This window comes from Oratosquilla oratoria, chromosome 7 (genome assembly GCF_046742065.1).
Source record: "Oratosquilla oratoria isolate Oo_2021 chromosome 7, ASM4674206v1, whole genome shotgun sequence".
Lineage (NCBI taxonomy): Eukaryota > Metazoa > Arthropoda > Malacostraca > Stomatopoda > Squillidae > Oratosquilla > Oratosquilla oratoria.
Genome location: NC_134783.1, coordinates 44,287,821 through 44,309,101, shown reverse-complemented (window position 1 = coordinate 44,309,101; position 21,281 = coordinate 44,287,821). Strand labels below are relative to the sequence as shown.

Sequence of the window (21,281 nt, the reverse complement as noted above, 5' to 3'; positions counted from 1 at the left end):
GGTTCTGCATCTGATGAGACACCTTCTTCACTCGCTTCTTTCGTGGTTGCCTGTATATTATGTTATTAAGTTTGTATATTATTGCTGTAATAAACTTCAATATAACTAAGAAAATAATGTATATTATTTGTTAAGTTCAAGAGTAGTAAAAATGAATCCTTTGGTGAGCAAATGTCCTATTTGTCACTTGTTCGGTGAGCAACTGTCCGTACCCGGTACTCGGCTAGCGCCAAGCAAGGAGTAACAAGCTTTTCAAAGTTCCAAGGGTAGTGTCTTTACTTAGCGAGTTAAATTTTGTGAGAACCATTTATCTATATAACAGGTTATCAGTTGTGCAAAAGCAAGAAAAGAAAAGAAAATCTTGTCAGGCTATAGAACACCAATGTGTCCCGTATTTAATCATAATGTCCTTCATGGTCCACTGTGTTTGGAGACCAATGTATAGTGTAGAAAGTAAGTTTGAAAACGTGCATAATTTGAAAGCTTTGGACTATATAGGAATTAGTAATCTCAACAGGAAATACCATGATGACGAAGTTGGTTTTCCCAAGACGAGTCCCTCCATTACATTCCTGAGGCGCTGGCTGTTGCTTTTACTCCAAATGTAGGTAAAGCAGTCATTAATTTTTAAAGCAAAATAACTTTGTTCGCACTCTACTAGATACTGTTTGATGAGATGTTTTTCATTCATATTTATGAATTGTGTCTGCCCACTCGAGAAGAATGTACGTACCTGTAGACTTGCACCACTATTAAAGAGGATGGCCCAGGAAGATGACTCTCCCATCCCCCCTCCCTCCACACCACTGCAACCCAACATCGTAACGAAGAGTTGCCAGTTTGTTAAAATTTGATAACTATGTAGCGATATAAGTATACTATTATTGTATATGTATTGATGACTGGTGTGTATGACTTATTGTGTACATAGGATTAGTTATTTTGAATGAGGTTATAATGGAAGGAATAAGTAGAATACAATTCGAATAGTGAAATGAAAGTAATATTTCTTTGGATATGCCCTTTTAGTGTGTGAATTGGTTTTGCCGGGAGGTGTTCGGGCAAATTGGATTGGAGGTGTTGGAATGTTTTTGTGGGTATCGCTTCTCGGCCTTTTGGCTAAGATCAAAGTGTAGTATCTGTTCTTATCAGCTTAATATCTGATACGGTCCCCATGTGGGGCCTACGATATTAATCTGATTTTTGTACTGAGGCGAAGTGCTCGGGGCTTGCTCCACCTTTGCCGCGGATTGGCCCGGTATTGCAGTACCTCCGGGATCGGTCCACTCCCCACGGGGAGATACAAATGACTTATTGATGAAAAGCTCTCATGAAATGAAGGGTTTAGGACAGGGGTTCTCAGCCTTACTTGGCCCATTCACCCCTTCCACCATTTGTCAGAATGTCACCCCCCCTCCTTTCCAAGATTGTCTGTTTCAAAAGGTGCATTCTAAATAATATGCAAATATGACTAAAAACCCTTTTATTTTTTCCAAATTAGTATATATTTTTCCCAAATTAGTATAAATCCAGCCCAGGTGACAGGCCAGATAGGCCAAAAGCTATAATTGCTTTCCTCACCCCGTAAGCTGACTGTGGTCACAAATCCCCAAATTCCCCCCTGGGGGTGAATTTCACCCCTAATGAGAACCCCTGGTTTAGGGTATGTGTCAACATCCTAACACAGTGGAGAGCATACAATGATGTATGTAGGTGGAATGTACGTGTGATCAGAAGTCGTTTGTACCTCTGTAAAGGGACAGCCTCCACACATAGTTTCCTGAGAATTAAGATGCAACATGTGTTCCTTGGCCATAATTGCATATAGTATCCTATATTTTTTGGCGGTGGTGGCTGTCTCGTATATTTATGGTTGTATAAATCATATAATTCCCATTTTATAAGTAGAATAGACAAACATACCGAATGTAGAAAAGCACGTTTTGAACGTCTCGACAGACCGTGGATGTTTCTGATAATTTGGTTTTATATATAAACCGAACACCCATGTTATTCATCTAGGGGAGGCGTGAGAGCGGAAGGAGTAGTAATTTACACGATGAAAAAAAGTGTGTGTGTGTGTGTTTGGGGGGGGGGTGCTTAGGGTGGAAGTCATTCCAACCTAATTTAGATATATTCTCCCGATCACTGCATAACCGTTAGGAAATCGTATAACTTCCATATTTCGTGTCACTTTTTATTTAATTGATCTCCTGTACCTAATGCACGTATGAAGTATGTCTTGTGTAAATAGTTTGTAATGCACACCTGGATTTTTAAGTTTTGTGATAACCATGTATCTATATAAGAGTTGTGCAAAAGTAATGAGATAGAAAAAAAAAAACATCATGTGTCAGACTATAGAATACCAATGTGTCCCGTATTTAATCATAATGTCTTCATGGTCCACTGTATTTGGAGACTAATGCATAGTATAGAAAGTATGAAAACCTGCATATTATGAAAGCTTTCGTCTGTAAATAATTAGTTGGCAATCTCAGCAGACTTGCCTGACGCAGGAGATACATGATCACGAAGTTGGTTTCCCCAAGACGAGGCCCTCCATTACATTCCTAAGGCACTGAATGTTGTTATTACTCCAAATGTGAATAATTCGATTACACATCTTAAAGCAGGAAACTTGTTCAAGCTACCTCGTTTTCATTCCTAATCATGAGTTGTGTCAGCCCACAGAGGGGCTCAAGTAAAAACTGCTTAGACTCGTTATGTTGTTTCCCTCCACGGAAATCTTTAGTAAAAGGCGAAAGATTTATGCGTTTTGAAGAGAAACCAGAGTTCCTCTATTTACTTGAAATTAAAAGTGCCTCCATCCCGGCTGCGGTCGTAGTGGTGACGGAGTGCATAAGATTTGGATATGCAATAGTATCTTGGTAATTAATAGTGTTGGTAGCACTTATATCGTGTATTTGACAGCATGTAATATTGCCTTTTTGGAAGGTACTCGACTTGGGATTAATAATGTGGATTTTGAAGTGTGAATTTTATTACGCCTTTGCAGATTTGACATGTTGGGTTGAAGGAAAGACCTTCTATAGATTACGTGTAGTAGGTAGATGTTCTCACAGTGGTTATAGATTACTGATACTGGTGTTTGAAAATTGAATTTTGAAAGTATGTATCTGTAGGCTTGTACCTCTATTAAAGAGGATGGCCCAGGAAGATGACTGTGCACCCCTCCTCCCTCCACACCACTGCTACTCCACTTCGTAACGTAGAGTTGCCAGTTTGGTAAAATTTAATAACTATGTAGTGATATAAATATACTATTATTGAATATGTATTGATGACTGGTGTGTATGACTTGTTGTGTATATATGATGAGTTATTTTCAATGAGCCCATAAGGCAAGGAATAAATAGGATACAATTAGAATAGTGAAATATGAGTAATATTTCTTTGGATATGCCCTTTTAGTGTGTGAATTGGTTTTGCCGGGAGGTGTTCGGGCAAATAGGATTGGAGGTGTTGGAAGGTCTTTGTGGGTATCGCTTCTCGGCCTTTTGGCTAAGATCAAAGTGTAGTATCTGTTCTTATCAGCTTAATATCTGATACGGTCCCCATGTGGGGCCTACGATATTAATCTGATTTTTGTACTTAGGCGAAGTGCTCGGGGCTTGCTCCACCTTTGCCGCGGATTGGCCCGGTATTGCAGTACCTCCGGGATCGGTCCACTCCCCACGGGGAGAAATATAATAAATATTGAAAGAATGGTCTCAAGATATGAGGGAAAGATGTGTTAATTACATCCGAACACAGTAGAGGGCATGGAATGATGGTGTTATACAATGCACGTGTGATCAGTAGTCGGTTCTACTTATGTAAAGGTGCACCCTCCACACATGGTTTCCTGAGAATTAAGATGCAACATGTGTTCCGTGACCATAATTACATGTAGTATCCTATAATTTGTTGGCGTTGATGGCTGTCGTATATGCATGGGTCTATAAATAATATAATTGACATTATATTTGAAGTAGAATAGACAAACAGCGAATGTAGAAAAGCACGTTTTGAAAGTCTGGACAGACCGTGGATATTTCTGGTAATTATTGTTTTATATATAAACTAAACACCCATGTTATTCATCTAGTGAAGGCGTGAGAGTTTTTTGTTGTTGGATCTTAAGGCTATGGACCTCTAAGGGGGGTCATTAATCCTAGTGTGAACCTGCGATCCTCTAAAATTGACCATTACAATTTCCACAACAGTCCTGTAACATGTGCGCAAATAAAGCACTACTTTGTCATTGGCCAAAAGATTTGTCACGTTTAAGTGAATGCTGTTGAGTCTGCAGTGATGTATAAACGCCTTGCGCTGTGTGCTATATTTGGTGCAGTGTATGAGTATGTGTCTTATAGATAAAGCACTACTTTGGCATTGGCCAAAAAAATTGTCACGTTTAAGTGAATGCTGTTGAGTCTGCAGTGATGTATAAACGCCTTGCGCTGTGTATTCTATTTGGTGCAGTGTATGAGTATGTGTCTTATAGATAGTGTAGTGTTGTAGGTGTTGCACTGGGGAGGAAATATGCCAGTGATATAAGGATCTAGGTGAGTGTATATGGAATTCATCCACAGCCTTGCTATGGCGATTAGCTCTTGTGTATAATGTTGACCAGTGTGTTATGTGCTCATTTTGTTTATGTTTGATGTGGAGATTGTCCTACAGGTGTTGCCAGTGGGCGTGTAATTGTTTTCTCAAGATAGAATGAAAAGTGCCTATATCTATATAATAGAGTCATATTGTAACGCAGATTTGGCCAGCGTGCCCGCTTTCTCGTTGCCGGAAATCACAATGTGGGTGGGAAGACAAGAGAGAAATTGACTTGTTGGTCGTCGGAAGTGCGCTAATGTTTTTGCCCAAGAGGGAAATCCCCATTTGGTTACCTGAATTAACAGCCGCGTTGAATGACACGCTGTATGCAGTGTGGGGACGGGGTCTACTCTAAAGTACGACAGATTGCTACTAGATTTGGCCGGGCCGGAAGACCTAGAAGTCTCACGAGCCAGGAAGGACTCGTGCGGATCCCGGAGAGGTACGAAAACACAGAAAGATCAAGGTGAGGCAGCTGGGAAATGCCCAGAAGCCCCGGGTATAGTAGCAGTGTTAACTGCCAATATGAAAGCCATCCAACGTTATGTTGGATTATGAGAACTAGTCAACTCTAGAGAGTAGTTCTAGCAAGTATGACTATGTGCTGCCAATTGCTGCTGACGTCTGATGATTAGATCTCCAATTCAGACGTTCATTATTCATTTGCGAGTCATCAAGATATCCGTCCAAGTTCCGAGGCGCTTCAAAAGTTCCTGTAACTTTGATATTTTTACTAGGTAGGGGTGTGCCCAGTGGGGACAGGATCTACGCTAATATACCCGCACAGACGGTTAGAAAATTAATAGTTCAGCTTTACTTTTGTGAACTTTTTCACCATTTTTTGAGGAGTGTTATTATTTAAAAAGTAACATACCTGATGAAAGTAATCATTAAGGTCAGGATGCCTATATTCCATTACATAATGTTGGAAGGTATGTGAATTTGTTTGTCTACACAACTTACATGGTACATCATCGCCTACATATTGCCAACAATATCTGTATCCCAGCCTCATTCTCATGGTTAATATTGTATCTACTGTACCTTCGCTCCAGCCTTACCATAAGTGACTCTTGTATTTTCTTCAATTACGTACAAATAATGTTCCATACTTGCAGTTCCACTGTTTAAGATTCGTTGAATTTCTTTTGCCTCCCATTCGTTTCTTTCGGCCCATTGACTTGTTGATTTCACTGAAACTTACTATGTTTTTAATATCTATATGTTTTTGACCTGTGGCCTCTTTTGCCAGTTTGTCAGCTACTTCGTTCAAATGTATGCCAATGTGGGAAGGTATCCAAAAGAAGTTCACAGAATAACCTAACTCATACATTTGAACCACCAGTTTCTTACATTTTTCTATCACTTGGGCATTCGATGGGTTTGTATTGCAAAGAGTGCACTCTGGTTGTCGCTAAAAATATAGATATTCTTTTTATGATAAATTACCCCCCTTAGTCCTTCATACATAGCATGTAATTCTGTGACTGTCGTTGAGGCTTTGTCCTCTAGTCTCTTTGAGATTAAAGTGTCCGTACTTATTTCGTCTTGCAAATATGACTACACCACACCCTGCTCTAATCCCATTTACTAATCCATCACAGTAAATATGTATGGAATTAATTCTTTGTACTTTATTGATTTGGGACAAGAATTGCTGCCTCAGTTTATTAGTGTTCAAATCACATTTCTTAGTGTCCAACTTGTTTATGTTTATTGGTACTTTCAGTGTGGCCCAAGGTTTATTTATTATTATTTTTTTTTTTAGGTAGTGTAGGACAATATTCGAGTACTTCATAGCCCATTACTGCTTCACGCAGTCTTGTCAGGTATTTGTTCTTTCTAACCGTGTCTGAAGCTATTTCCTCTCGTAATTTCCTTTCACCGTTTCTTATCATTCTTACAATTGACCTTACTGCTAGTTCTTTTACTGTAATTGTGATGCTTGAAAGATTTAGTTCTAGTCTCATGATTTCGATTGGTGTAGTTCTCGGACAGCCTAATATAATTGTCATGGCTTTATTTTGTATCGTTTCTAGTGGTTTCAGTTTGTTTCTATTAGCAATGGTGCAGCATAGCCTATCAACGATCTGATTGTGGTTATATACATCATTCTTAGGACAGGGATTCCAATTCCTGTATTGGCCAATACCTGCAACGGCTTTAGTCTTGATGTGCAGACATGTTTCAAATGGTCTATTTCATTATTTCTCATCAGAAATACAATATGCATACCTAAGTATTTATAATTGAAGACTTTTTCTAAATTGATTCCATTTATTTCAAAGGTTTTTATCATTCGTGTTTGTACTTTGCTTTTATTTTCATTTATTACTAATCCCATGTCTAAACATAGACCCTTAAGTTCTGCCAATGCCTTTTGAATTATGCTTTCGTTTGCACAATGTAGTACTATATCATCCGCATAACCGTATGAAATTGCGAAAGTAGGATTAGAATAAATAAAAGAATTGGCAACTGCAGCACGACCGTCTGACGTCATCGTGAATGCCGAAAATACCAAACATATGAATATTATTTACTAACTTTATCAGGATCACGGAAATGTTGAATGATGGTTTTATGATTGCGAATTAAGGTGTAGCTTATAGATTATACTGCTAATAACAACATATCACTTTGGGGCAAAAGACACGTCTGCCAAGAAATGAAACTGCCGACAGTAATAATAATAATAAATACCAGTGAAGTCAGTTGAACCGGTCGAAGTTAATGTTAGACACCATTGGAAAAACAAATGTTATTACAAAGTGTAAATCCTGAACTATACGAAATGTTTACACAAGGCATTCGGTCTTGTGCAGCAGTGTTCATAGAAAGCAGGGCTGGAATGCTGTGGCCACTGACAGTAATAAGAAAAGTAATCTTGTTATATATAATTTTTAAATCGACAGGAAATAGTATTTAACAACAAACTTACAATATGGTAGTTATCATATATATATATATATATATATATATATATATATATATATATATATATATATATATAAACGCGGTGAGTGAGCAGCGTCATGTGATTGGGGCCCGGTAGAGTAAAAGTTGAGCATACTTACCTGGCGCAGGAGATACCATGATCACGAAGGTGGTTCTCCCAAGACGAGGCTCTCCATTGCACCTCGGAGATGCTGACCCTTGCGATTGCCCCAAATGTGGGTAACTCGAGCGCGCTATTTGTGGTAGTAGGGGACTGCGTTCGCGCTATCCCCTTATAAAGTTTGATACATGAAAAAAAAAGAGAATATATGGTAAAGAAAGGTATGTTATTCATTGTACACTTACATTCTATACCTATGTATATAGTACGTAGTTGCACACTTTTTTTGTAAGTTTCATACAAAGGCGGAGCATGCCGACAGGAGACCTTTTGGTCCATATCTAGGTCGGATGCGAAAAAAAAATCATAATAATAAATTGATAAATAAATAAAAACTATATTGTAAATAACAAATCAAATGCATATAGTTAGATAATAAACAAACAGGTAAATAGTAAATAATAATAAATGAAAATCAAAACAGACAAATGATAACAAAACAAAAACAAATATGAAATGAATTATAATCATTACAGCATCTTGCTTAGGTGTTTATCTAAATTATCTTTAAAGCTTCGAACTGAACTACATTGCACTATCTGTGCAGGAAGTTTATTCCATTCATTAACTACACGGTTGGCGAAGTTGTTTCTACCTACTTCCAAATTGAATCTATTTCCGGAGTTTGAGACCATTGTTTCTTGTCTGATTCTCATTCAATGTGAAAATGTTGTCACTTTTGATGTCAATTCCCTTTAGAATTTTAAAGACCTGTATGAAGTCACATCGGAGTCTACGCTTTTTTTTTTAGGGAAAACAGATTCATATGTTATAGTCGAGTTTGGTATGATTTATTTTTGATATTTGGAATCAGTTTTGTGGCTGGCCGTTGTACTTTTTCCAGTCTGTCAATGTCATTAATGAGATTCGGTGACCATACGGAAACAGCATATTCCAAATGTGGACTAACTAACGATTTATATAGCTTGTTAACGAGTGATGGACTTTAGAAATCCAAAGATCGCGCAATCAGTCCTAGAATCTTACTTGCTTTTTCAGATGATTTGAGATCGTTACTGATAATTACGCCGAGATCTTTTGTTAACGAATTTCCAACTAACTTGTAATCGTACTTACTGTTATTTTTACCAACGTGCATTACCTTGCATTTACTTGTGTTAAATTTCATTAGCCACTTTTCTGACCATTGTTGTAATTGATCTAAATCTTCATGAATATCTAATTGATTTAAATGATCATTTGCCATTCCGCACAGTTGTGTATCATCAGCAAATTTGGAAACAGATTTTAGTCCATATATACTATAGAAGTGGCCCAAGAACGGAACCCTGAGGAACTCCACTTGTAACATTTTTCCATCTAGAAGTTTTTCCATTTAAAACAACTCTCTGTTTTCGATCATACAACCAATTCCTAGTCCAACTCAATAAATAGGCTAGCACATATTCCGTGCGATGCATGGTTGTTATTAGAGGGGCAGTTTTACACATTGAAAGACATTTGTGGAGCAGGCATCTGTAGGATGTTCGCCTGCACACTTACCGCACATGGCTAACATTTAGGGGGGGGGGGTTCCTCCAAGGCAGGCTGTTGTTGATCATACACGAGCGATGGTAGTGGCGGTGTAGTCTGCCTTGCAGGTCTCCCAGATGGCTCTGTTGATGTTGTGCAGGGCGTCGCTGACCGTGAACTTGATGGAGATCATGTCAAAAGTGACCAAATTTTCACATTGGTAGTGGACAGCGTTCTAAAAGTTGAATTCAGCATCTTTTTAGCGAATTTATGAAGAGTTCACTGTCTGTGAGTACCTTGAAGAGATCTTTTAAATTGTCAGGTCCTGGAGTTTTGTTATTCTTTTTTTATCACTATGATTGCTTGGACCGTTACTTGTTTCTATATTTTTTGTAGCCAGTCTTTTGGGCAAAACCACTATGGCATCGTAATGTTCAATTAGGTGTCATGGAATATTGGTGAGACAACAAATATAACTTGCGGAGGGAGATACGTAATGTTCACCCACACTTTTGAATAGAATAAATATATCATGTATTATGAAAGTTTTCGACTGTAAATGAATTTCTTGGCAATCTCAGCAGACTTTCGTTAAAGATTAAGTTTGTTTTCCCAAAACGAGGCCCTTCGTTACAATTATCTTTGCCCTAACTGTTCCTATTACTGCAAGTGTGGGTAAACACATTTAGCATTTGTAACAGACTACCCACATCTCATACTTCATACATATCAACAATTTGTCAGCCCACATAGTGGGCTCGAGTAAAAAGTGTCTAGACTCATTAAGTTGTTTCCCTCCACGGAAATCTTTAGTAAAAGGCGAAAGATTTATGCGTTTTGAAGAGAAACCAGAGTTACTCCTACCACGTGAAAGTGAAACTATTTCAATCCCTTCTGCGGTAGTAGTGGTGACGGAGTGGATAAGATTTGTGTATGCAATTGTTTTTTGTAATTAATAGTGTTGGTAGCACTTACATGGCGTACTTGAAAAGATGTAATATTGCCTTTTTCCAAGATACTCCGACTTGGGATTAAGAATGTGGATTTTGAGGTGTGAATTTTTTATGCCTTTGCAGCTCTTAATTAAATATTGTGTTAAGAAGGGAGTACATTTTGTAGATTACGTGTAGTAGGTAGATGTTTTCACACTGGTCATAGATTACTGATACTTGTGATTGAAAATTGTATTTCCGATGTTCGTACCTGTGACCTCTACTTCTATTAATTAATGAGGATGTCCCAGGGAGATCCCTCTCCAACCCCTCCATCCACCACTCCACTGGAACCCTACTTCGTAACCTAGAGTTGCCAGTTTGGTCAAATTGAATAACTAGCGACATACTTATACCATTATTGTATATTTATTGATTACAGTTGTGTATGACTTGTTCTGTATATAGGATGGCTTATTTTCATTGAGCCTATAAGGCAAGAAATAAGTAGAATATGATTAGAAGAGTGAAGTTACAGCCCAGGTGACAGGCCAGACAGGCCAAAACCTATACAGTATTTGCTTTCCTCACCCCGTAAACTTACTGTGGTGACAATTGACCCCCAGAAAACCCAAATTTCCCCCCTGGGGGTGAGTTTCACCCCAAATGAGAACCCCTGGCCTAGTTGCCTTATGGTTTCTTGCAGTATCCTTCATTATGTTCCTACGAAGTTAGATAACTTTATGGATAGGAATGGTAGGTGATAAGGGACATGAAACTGCTTAGTGTATGCCTTATGGTCTGTAGTATCATTCATTCGTTTCTGTGGTGCTTACAGCAACCCTTTTCATAACCTGAAAGTATTTGTTCAGAACACGCGTTGCAGATTGATTTGTGAAGGACTGACGATTCTACTAAACAAATCACTAAAAGCGGTGTTATAGCCATCGAAAAGAACCTTACTCTCACGCAAATAACGAAAAACGCAGAGACTGACAACTTCACACCCTTACGGGTCGATACCCCCCCCCCTAAAAAAAAAAAAAGTTTGAAGTCAACGCACTATTGGCAGTTGTTCTCAGTCATTATGGTGGTAGATGAAAATTCTTGGTTAATATGTGTTGTGTAAGCCTTTAGTTAAAGAAGGAAATGACATTAAAAATGAATCAACAAAAGTTTTTATGAAGGAGTGACTGTGCAGCTGTTTTTAGGTACTTTGCGCTACTATCTGTTATTAAGATAGTTAAGCTTGCCGTACACTATAAAGAAATGTATTGATGATATTTCCATTTTTGATATACGACAATTGACAGAATATGGCAAGGTCATTCCAATGACGCAATAGAGGAAGTGTAGGGTTAAGGTAGGACTTGAAAAGTTAATTTCCACCGAAAGTCTTGATCTATTTGTATTGACTGAAGAATGCATTGAATTGAAAATAGATAAAAAAAAAAATTGTGTCCATATTTGGTGAATTTGGCCAAGAAGCAAAAGTGTTTTTTACAGGCATGATGAGTTGAAATTTTTGTTTGAATTGAAGAAAGATATATATTTGTATAAAGAATGTATGAGGAAAGACCGACCTATAAGTCCTGATCCGTTGTGAATTAGGTGTAAGAAAATTTGTGTTTGAGTTGAAATCATACTTCAAAGGATCATTTCTATAGTGTGATTGCCGAGTTCCTCGTCCGTAACTCGGTTGATTTCCCCCCACGATGATGTGGCTTAGTGTATTCCTCTGAGCGGGAAGCGGCCGTTGTTTCTTTAGGAATGACGGCATTGAGGACCGTTCCTGCTTGCCTTCGGGCAAGTTGTGGAAGAGGATTACACAGGCTGAGTGGCGGGAGCAATCCACTAGGAAGTACTGTTTTTTTACACCAGGTCTGTAGACCTAATAAATCATCATAATGAAATATATTAAATGGACATTTGCGATGGATAGATGTTGCATGCTTCGCGCGTTGAGTTATACTTCTGTTCTACTAATACTCTTAAGTAAAATGTGTTACCACAACTCGCAAAACATTAAAAAGGATGAGATCTACTGTCGGCAATCTTGTGTTGTATAAAATTGCCATTGTAAATATATGTATAGTGAATTTTGTTATAGCTGGTGTATATGAATCATGTTACTAATGATTGGAGGTGTGCTGAATGTGTATGGTCACCAAATCTCATTGAAGACATTGACACATTGGAAAAAGTACAACAGCCAGCCACAAAAGTTATTCTAAATATCAGAAATCAATCATACCATAAAAAAGCGTAAACTGACGGGCGATTTGATACAGCCCTTAAGATTGTAAAGGGATGACAGCGTTAAAAGTGACGAAATGTTCACAATGAATATGAATCAGACAAGCTGTCATGAAGTAGATTGAGTTTGAAAGTGGGTAGAAACAACTCCTACGGTGTAGTAAATGAATGTAATAATTTTCGTGCACAGGCAGCGCACTGGAATACATTTCGAAGATTTAGAATTAACATTTAGATAAACACCTAAGCAACAAGCTGTGAGGATGGTGAGCTTCAAAGAGAAGATTTCCATAGTTTTCGCGTCTCCTCGTTTTATACCAAGGCAAGGGACGCACAACAGGTGCCATTTTATAATTATAATCCTAATCTATCTCTACCTGGCTTCACAGTCCATCAGCTTTATTTTTGTGCGAAGAAGGTTTACAAATGATCAATTTCTAGTTATTTAACAAGAAAGGAGAACACCTATTTTAATGCGGACACTACCTCAAGTCATCATTGATGGCGACCTCGGACAGAAGTACCCGAGTCGTGTAATCCGCTGATGGTCTGTTAGACCTGCAACTGGGACACTCATGAAAAAGCTTAATTCATGTTTAAATGGGATCTAATTGAAGGTAGCCTAGCAATTGGTTGAATTTAACATCAATAGACATTTTTATTAAGGATAGCGTGCAAAATTGAATATTGCTCGTGCTAGAATGTTGGTTAATGCGCCGAATCTATGACATAATACCTCCGCCCAAAATACTTCCAGCCAAAATCCCACACCCAAAAGACCTCCTAAGCCATCCATAATGCCTCCATGCAAATGATAAGTGTTATGATAAGGATATTTGGGAATGATATTGTAAACAACATGTAGAGTATAGAATCCTATAGAAAGTATCATTAGTTTCCATTCAGAATTATAGTAGTATGGTAGATCAAAGGAATAATCAATTCTGTATAGAAATTGTTAATCAAAGGAATAATTAATTCTCTATAAATTTTTAATCAAAGGAATCGGACAAAATAATACAATTACTTCTGTTGACATTTTCACCCATAGGTAATTATTTAATAAATGTGATACAATTGTCCTTAAAATCAGAAATTAAATGAAATAATGTATTTTACCCTATATCAGTACCTGGTCGCCATCTGTAATGGCATATGATTAAGCCGATTTTCAATCAAATAAATAAATAAATAAAATGAAATATCTCTGACTCCAAGACAACACTACTTCATTAATCAGGGGGGATCTAAACAAAAAATACAATTTTATCCTATTTCATCAATTATTCACCCGTCATGGTCTATTTTCAAAGGCATACACCATTTTATTTATTCCTGCAATTACATTAAAAGGAACTTAACCAATGAGAATGCTTAATTACTGAGTGAGTGGATTTCTGTATAATAAACCATGAGGATCATCATATTTTTCAATTGTCTCAATTATTTTTACCTATGTGCATTACCTTGCATTTTACTTGTGTTAAATTTCATGAGCCACTTATCAGACCATTGCTGTAATTGATCTAAATCTTCATTCCGCAAATTATAATTATTCCAATAATCTTGAGAATTTAAGATTATAACCTTGTAAGCAGTACAAGCAGCACAATATGCATGGATGTATTTTGGGCATTTTTGGAGGTATTTTGGGTGGAGGTATTTTGGGCGCCTTCCTATGGCGCAATATCTGCGAATCTTTGTGTCAGTGACGCGTTATGGAATATGACACAAATGATTAATTTGTGAGTGTCAGGCCACTACATATAAAATTTGCAGTGATGACTGTGTCGTGCATTTTATTTTATAGTGCCTGGTGGTTCATGACGTAAGAAGACAAAAATGTGTTTAGTATACTGAGCATGAGAAATGGCATGACAAGTATAAATAGTCAATTGGCAAAGGCATAATAACCCTACGTAAATTAATCTATTCACTCCCATGAATGATTGCAAGGTAAAATAGTTATGCGAATAAGTTACACAATAATGTGAGCTGTAGGTGTTTACACATTACGTGATCGTTGCAAAGTTGCCGCCGAAGATCGACATCTTAAATCTCCCAATTTTCTACACCTTTTTCTTCCATGCCAATTCCACCACGGATTGTAACTGGACTTTATTTGTTCATCAATTTATATGGTGTCTATATAATTGTTATTTTGTTGTATTATTTTGTTAGGTATACTGTATTGTTATTGATTTTTTATTTGATTTTTGGTAGTGTGTTGACAAATCCATTTCCTGGTCGATGTATCTTGGATGCTAGTTAAGGATAATTATTTGTTTTTGTGCTTCTTTTTTGAATTAGCAGTATAGTTTCCAAAGTAGCTTTGAAAATAAACTTCCATAGTCCTGAAAATAGAAAGTTTGAGACCAATGAAAACATTTGACATTTTGTGCCATCTGAAAGGACGCCCGTTTTCTTTAAGTCCCAGACGGTCGAGTACTGAGGTTGCCAGTTAAGTTTGTGTATGCTTTATTTTTTGATTTGCTGTTTATTGTTATGATCATAGTTGTGTAATTCCACAAAGTTGCTAAATTTGTTGGTTACACTTTGTGTGAATATGAAGAATTGCAAGGCAGCATATAATATAAGAAATTAAGGACCGTTGTAGTGTTTGGAAATAACAGTATGTCAAGTGCCGTAACATTTTGAGTAAAGAATAAAGTATACACTCCATGCTATATGGCATTTCCATTGATCTTGATTTAAAATGAGTAATGGTAATGCAAGTTGGGATAAAATTTGTACAAAACCTAAATACATGAGTGTATTATGAAAGATTTGCATAAGACATTGTGAACGGGTAGGCGAGGAGTCAGCGTCCCCATTTGGTAGGAGACCAGGAGAGAGGAGTGTTATCATACTTACCTGGCGCAGGAGACACCATGATCACGAAGGTGGTTTTCCCAAGTTGAGGCTCTCCATTGCACTCCGGAGGTGCTGACCCTTGCGATTGCCCCAAATGTGGGTAACTCGAGCGCGCAATTTTTGGTAGTAGGGGACTGCGTTCGCGCTATCCCCTTACAATATATATCATTCAAGAAACCCAAGAATATTTGGTACCGAAAGGTACTAATGCTCTCCATATTACACTTACACTCTTTACATATCAAGATAGTACGTAGTTGCACACTTTTTTCTAAATTTCATACACTGGCCTGCGTTTAATTTTTTTTTCAAAGGTCGAAGGTTTTTCAAGTGATTTATTGTTTTTTTGGTGCGCTGAATCAAAAAATGCCATCCGTTTCCTTGGATCAGGTCTAGTTTTTTAGATATGAGAAGTGCGACTTTTGGGCCTTGTATAGTACTAAGTATAAGGAAAACGAGGCTGCAGGTATAGCCTATTCTTATTATTATTATTTTTTTTTTTGCATAAAAATTATACTGTAGCACCCCGAAACTTATAGTGAAACCTAATGATGTTTTTGTTTACTTTCAGGAAACTGAAACTGCATTGACAACACTGAAACTGAAAATGGTTTAGAAAAGTGTGATCTCCAATCAATGTGACTGATTTTATAAGAATCTGTGCTTCTTGTGTTTCTATTTTGGACACGTATCTTAGATTGACAGAAAATGGAACGCAAATGCACAAATCATCCTGATAGGTTCTGCTACATATGTGGTAATGTGATTCTTCCTCGTCGACTAGCAAATGTAACTGATTTTGTGAAGAAGGCATATCATGCTTACTTTGGAGTTAAGTTTGGGGACCAGGACAAGCCATTTGCACCCCATGTTAGCTGCAAAACATGTGTCGACAACTTGCGTGATTGGAGAAATAAAAAAAGGAAGAGTATGCCATTCGCTGTTCCAATGGTTTGGAGAGAGGGTAAAGATCATGTGTCAGACTGCTATTTCTGCATGACTAATCTTAAAGGAGTCAACCGCAAGAACAAGCATTGTATTCAGTATCCTAATGTTCCGTCTGCCAGGCCTGCCCGTTCCCGAGCCAGATGTTGCAATGGAATCTAGCTCTGAATCGGAATCTGATAGCGCACTAGACAGGGCAGAGGGTGGAGAATACATGCCAGAAGAGAATGACCGGCCAGGGCCTCTAACACAAGCAGATCTCAATGACCTGACACGGGATCTAAACCTATCAAAGGAATCAGCAGAGCTGGGTTCTCGTCTTCGTGAGAAAAATTTGCTAGCACCTGAGACAACATTCTTTTGGTACCGAGAGCGTGAAAGAGAATTTAGACAGTTCTTCACAACCCAGAAGGACTCTCCATTAGTTTACTGCAACAACATTGCTGGTTTGATTCAATCAATGGGGCTGGACTATGTTGCTACTGAATGGAGACTGTTCATCGACTCTTCCAGCAGAAGTTTCAAGGCAGTCCTCCTTCACAACGGAAATAAATACTCTTCAATTCCAATCGGTCATTCGGTGCAAATGAAAGAAACTCATGACAACATGGATCAGCTACTGTCTGCTCTGAACTACAATGACCATGGTTGGTTGATCTGTGGAGATCTTAAGGTAGTTGGATTGGTTTTGGGACTACAGGGTGGGTACACAAAGTATCCATGCTTTTTGTGTTTGTGTGATAGTCGGGCTGATGATCAACATTTTGTCAGACAAGAATGGCCACCACGACAACGTTTGGAACCTGGTTCACACAATGTTCAGGCTCGTTCTCTTGTTGAACCAAACAAGGTCTTACTCCCACCTTTATATATCAAACTGGGACTGATGAAGAACTTTGTGAAGGCAATGGACAAGGACGGCATGGGATTTACTTTTCTTCAGCAGAAGTTTCCTTGGATCAGTCTGGAAAAGCTAAAGGCTGGCATCTTTGATGGGCCTCAGATAAGGGAACTTATGAAGGACTCTATGTTTGACGATGCACTGAATGCAGCTGAGCTGTCCGTTTGGTGGTCGCTTAAGTCAGTGATAAGAAACTTCCTAGGAAATAACCGAAGTGCAGAATACGAGAAAGAAGTCGATGAGCTCTTGAACAGCTATCAAAAATTAGGGGCTCGCATGTCAGTCAAAATGCACTTTCTACGGTCCCACTTAGACTATTTCCCTCAGAACTGTGGTGACTTCAGTGAGGAACATGGAGAACGTTTCCACCAGGATATTCGTGTCATGGAAGAACGCTACCAAGGCCGGTGGGACGTGAACTTTCTTGCGGACTGTTGGTGTTTGAAACGAGACGTGGTGGCTGCCCAACACAGGAGAAAGTCACTGAAAAGGCCCTTCATCCATGATTAGATTTTCTGTAATATATCCTCTTTATCTTCTGAACTATGCAAGAAAAAATTATTTCTTTTGTCAAGATAATTTTTTCCAAAATTAAAGGGAATAAATAGCACTAAATGGCGTTTTTAATTATTTTTACCGCCTCGTATATCAAAAACGTAACCTGATTGAACAAAATGAGTGTGATTTTTAGATTCTGCATAGCAAATTACCCTAGAATCAGTTATCAGATGCTTTACCTTTGAAACTTCGCAGGCCAGTGTTATATATATGAATATAGTATGTAGTTGCACAATTGTTTCAAAGTTTCATACATTATATATATATATGAATATAGTACGTAGTTGCTCACTTTTTTCTGTTATATATATATATATATATATATGAGTATAGTATGTAGTTGCAGTTTTTTCTAAGTTTCATACTTAGATATGCACAGAAATGTGCATGACAAATATGGTTATTGTCGCGTATCCAAATGTTCACGTGTTTTTTTTTTATAATTTTTTTCTAAGGCTATCGTTCTATAATGAGGTCATTAAGCCTAGTGTGAACCTGCGATCCTTTTTAATCTACCATTATAATTTCCACAATAGTCCTGTAGTGCGCAAATAAAATACTACTTTGTCAATAAGTAAACGGTCATCGGTCAAAATATTTGTAGTGCTTAGCTGATTTTTTTTTTTTTTTTTTTTAAGTTTACAGTGTTGTATAGGCGCTTGGCGCTGTGTGTTGTATCTTGAGCAGTGTACGCGTATGTGTCTTATGGATAGTATAGTGTTGCAGGTGTTGCATTGGGGAGGAAATACGCCGTTTATGTATGGGTTTAGGTGGGTCGAGTTCCTCCTGAGTGTTGCTATGGCGATTTCCTCGAGTCTGTTGTTTCTGTATGATGTCGACCAGTCTGTTATGTGTTCCTTTTGTTTGTGCGAGATGTGAAGGTTGTCCCACTGGAGTTGGCAGTGGGCGTGTAATTGTTTCCTTAGTATAGAGTTGAAGGTTCCTATGTCCAGGGGGTATGTCTGTAATAGAGTCTTTTTGTAAGGCAGATTTGGCTGGGAACCCAAGAGAGAGTAATGATACCGAAGAGTTGGGCGATATATATGCTCGTATGGTCCGGCAATCTGAAGATGATCCGGGTTTCGGTGGTGTATAACCCTGTCCCAGTTTTGGGGCCGCACTTGGAGCCATCAGTGTACAGTGCCCTGTGGTCATTGTACTTGTTGATGGTCTCCAGGGTCTTCTGTCTAAGTTGTTCTGTGGAAGACGATTTTTTCTTGAGGTCTTGGTTGATGTTGACCTTGAGGGCGATGTTTTTTCCACGGTGGTAAGTAGGTGGTTTCCATCTGTTCTATTGACCAGAGAGGCACTGAATACTGAAACCACATTGGGCAGGAACTATTAAATTTTGAGACTAGAATGAATTTTAATCTGTTATTGGCCATACGTTCTAATACTTTGCATAAGCAGTTGGTAAGCGCTATAGGGCAATAAGAGGAAGGACTCTTTGGGTCCTTCCCTTTTTTGAGAATAGGTATGACGTGGGAATGTCTCCATGTTTTTGTGAATTCTTGATTAATCCAAATTGCGTTGTATATTTGTAGTACTTTTTTCAGTTAAATTGAATTGAAATGTTGCAGCATCTCGTACCTAATCCCATCTGGGCCAGCAGAGGTTCCTGTGCACGAGCTTAAGGCTTGTTGAAGCTCGTGTAGTTGGAAGGGGGTGTTATAGTCGTGGTATGTCTGTGTATGGAAGATGAGTGGTTCTGCTTCCCGTGTTTGTTTGTGTTGTAAGAAGGTTGGAGAATAGTTATTGGTGTTGCTTGTTTGCGTAAATGTGTCTGCTATTGTGTTTGCGATGTCCATGGGAGCATCTACAAAGGTGTTTCCAATGGTTAGGGTCTTGATGTTTGGGGTATATTTGCCGTCGATTTTTCGGACGGCTGACCAGATTTGTGTTAGAGGAGTGTTTATATTTATTGTGGAGATGTAATCATGCCAAGACTTTGGTTTGGCATGTTTTATTGTTTTACGGGCCTCTGCTTGAGTCTTTTTAAAAGTAATAAAGTTTGGTGCAATGGGGTTATTTTTAAAAGTACGGTAAGCCCTATTCCGTTTGCAAAGTGCTTTTCTGCAGTCTGATGTCCACCAAGGTACCGTATGCTCTTGAAATACCGATGTTTTTGGTACATGCTTATGCGCTGAATTCAAAATTGAGTTTGATAGATTTAATATTTTGTCATCCATATTATCCCCAGTGAACTTGACGTTGGTGGTTGTGCGATACATTTCCCAGTTGGCTTTTGTGATGTTAAATTTGGGACAGGGAGGGGGTGGGTAGTCTCCGTAGGCTTGAGTAGCCGTAGCGTGGTCACCCCCTATTTTTAGGATTACTGGGAAATGATCGCTAAGCATGGTGTCGTGATGCGTGGTCCATTGGATAATGTCAGACAACGCAGGAGATGATATGGATAAATCAATACATGTGAAGGAACCCCTAGTATTGCGTACACGAGTGGGACTGCCAGTATTTAGGAGGACCAAGTTGTTAGTATTTAGCACCTCTTCCATGTGCTCCCCTCGACGAGATGTTTTGTTGCTACCCCACATGTGATGGTGGGAGTTGAAATCTCCCTCTATGAGTTTGTGGTGGGGTAGTTCTCTTCTCAATTTATTTACCTCCTCTAGTGGGAATTGAGGGTCGGGAGGTAGGTAAATGGAGCAGATAGTGACGAGTTTGTTTCCACTGGGGGAAGGCAGTCGCTGACTGCAACTGCGACCCCCCCCCCCTCCAGACGCTAACCTGTCCTTCCTATATATGGTAGTTTTTTAGTGTGAACTCTACACTGGGCTTGAGGAGTGTTTCTTGTAGACATATTACTGAGGGGTTGTTCAAGGAGTTGAAAATGACAAGGTCATTTAATTTACTTCTAACACCTCGGCAATTCCAGTGGATTATTATTATTATTTTGCTTCGGTTTCTTCCTTTCTTGGCCTTAGTGGGAGAGGTGTGTTTAGCCCCGGATTTTCGTTGTGGGGTAGAAATGGGACTTAAAAGTCGCTTATTGGAAACGGAGGTCTCCATGTGGACATCCTCTTCCGTACGTGTAAGCACACGCTTGGGAAGCTCTGGGATGGCCGGGGAAGGAAGGTGCGAGTGGGTTTGCTTGGTAGTTGGGCGTTGATCTTTTTCCTTATTGGAGTGTTTGCTCTCTGTTTGTGTTTCAATGGTTCTAAAAGTTTTCTTTACTGCCGAAGCATAGGAAGTTGCTCCGGAGGTACTCGTTGGGGTAACTAGTCTTTCCATCACACGCTTCCTTGCTTCGGAAAAGGGTATGCCACAAATTGCTTTTTCCGTAGAAATTTGTTTTTCTATTTTGAAAGTGGGACAGTCTCGGGAGGTGGATGCATGGTTGTTATTGGAGGGACAGTTAACACATTGAAACACGTTAGTAGAGCAAGCATCCGCAGGATGGTCGCCTGCACACTTAGCGCATACGACTGATTGTTTGCTGCAGAATTTGGCAAGGTGACCATATTTGAAATAAGTCATTAAATAAGTCGAAATTTTTACTTTCATAGTCTGAATTGACTCCTAACCTTAACACTTCTAGTTCATGATCTAGAAGTGTTAGGGTAAGTAGTCAACAAAAAAAACTAAAAACAAT

The 21,281-nt window shown here is 38.6% G+C and overlaps 7 non-coding genes across 7 annotated transcripts; 5 read left to right on the top strand and 2 right to left on the bottom strand.

Annotated features, from left to right (window-relative positions):
• The first annotated feature begins 1,099 nt into the window (after nucleotides 1–1,099).
• On the top strand, nucleotides 1,100–1,292 carry LOC143027259 (U2 spliceosomal RNA). The gene has a single exon (XR_012966586.1). It is a non-coding gene; the product is annotated as a U2 spliceosomal RNA (small nuclear RNA).
• A 1,391-nt stretch (nucleotides 1,293–2,683) lies between these two features.
• LOC143027264 (U5 spliceosomal RNA) lies at nucleotides 2,684–2,799 on the bottom strand. The gene has a single exon (XR_012966590.1). It is a non-coding gene; the product is annotated as a U5 spliceosomal RNA (small nuclear RNA).
• A 706-nt stretch (nucleotides 2,800–3,505) lies between these two features.
• Nucleotides 3,506–3,698, top strand: LOC143027255 (U2 spliceosomal RNA). The gene has a single exon (XR_012966583.1). It is a non-coding gene; the product is annotated as a U2 spliceosomal RNA (small nuclear RNA).
• Nucleotides 3,699–7,683: 3,985 nt separating this feature from the next.
• On the top strand, nucleotides 7,684–7,846 carry LOC143027254 (U1 spliceosomal RNA). The gene has a single exon (XR_012966582.1). It is a non-coding gene; the product is annotated as a U1 spliceosomal RNA (small nuclear RNA).
• Nucleotides 7,847–9,945: 2,099 nt separating this feature from the next.
• On the bottom strand, nucleotides 9,946–10,062 carry LOC143027267 (U5 spliceosomal RNA). Its single transcript, XR_012966593.1, has one exon. It is a non-coding gene; the product is annotated as a U5 spliceosomal RNA (small nuclear RNA).
• Nucleotides 10,063–11,773: 1,711 nt separating this feature from the next.
• LOC143027263 (small nucleolar RNA U3) lies at nucleotides 11,774–11,979 on the top strand. The gene has a single exon (XR_012966589.1). It is a non-coding gene; the product is annotated as a small nucleolar RNA U3 (small nucleolar RNA).
• Nucleotides 11,980–15,259: 3,280 nt separating this feature from the next.
• Nucleotides 15,260–15,422, top strand: LOC143027276 (U1 spliceosomal RNA). The gene has a single exon (XR_012966599.1). It is a non-coding gene; the product is annotated as a U1 spliceosomal RNA (small nuclear RNA).
• The last annotated feature ends 5,859 nt before the right edge of the window (nucleotides 15,423–21,281 follow it).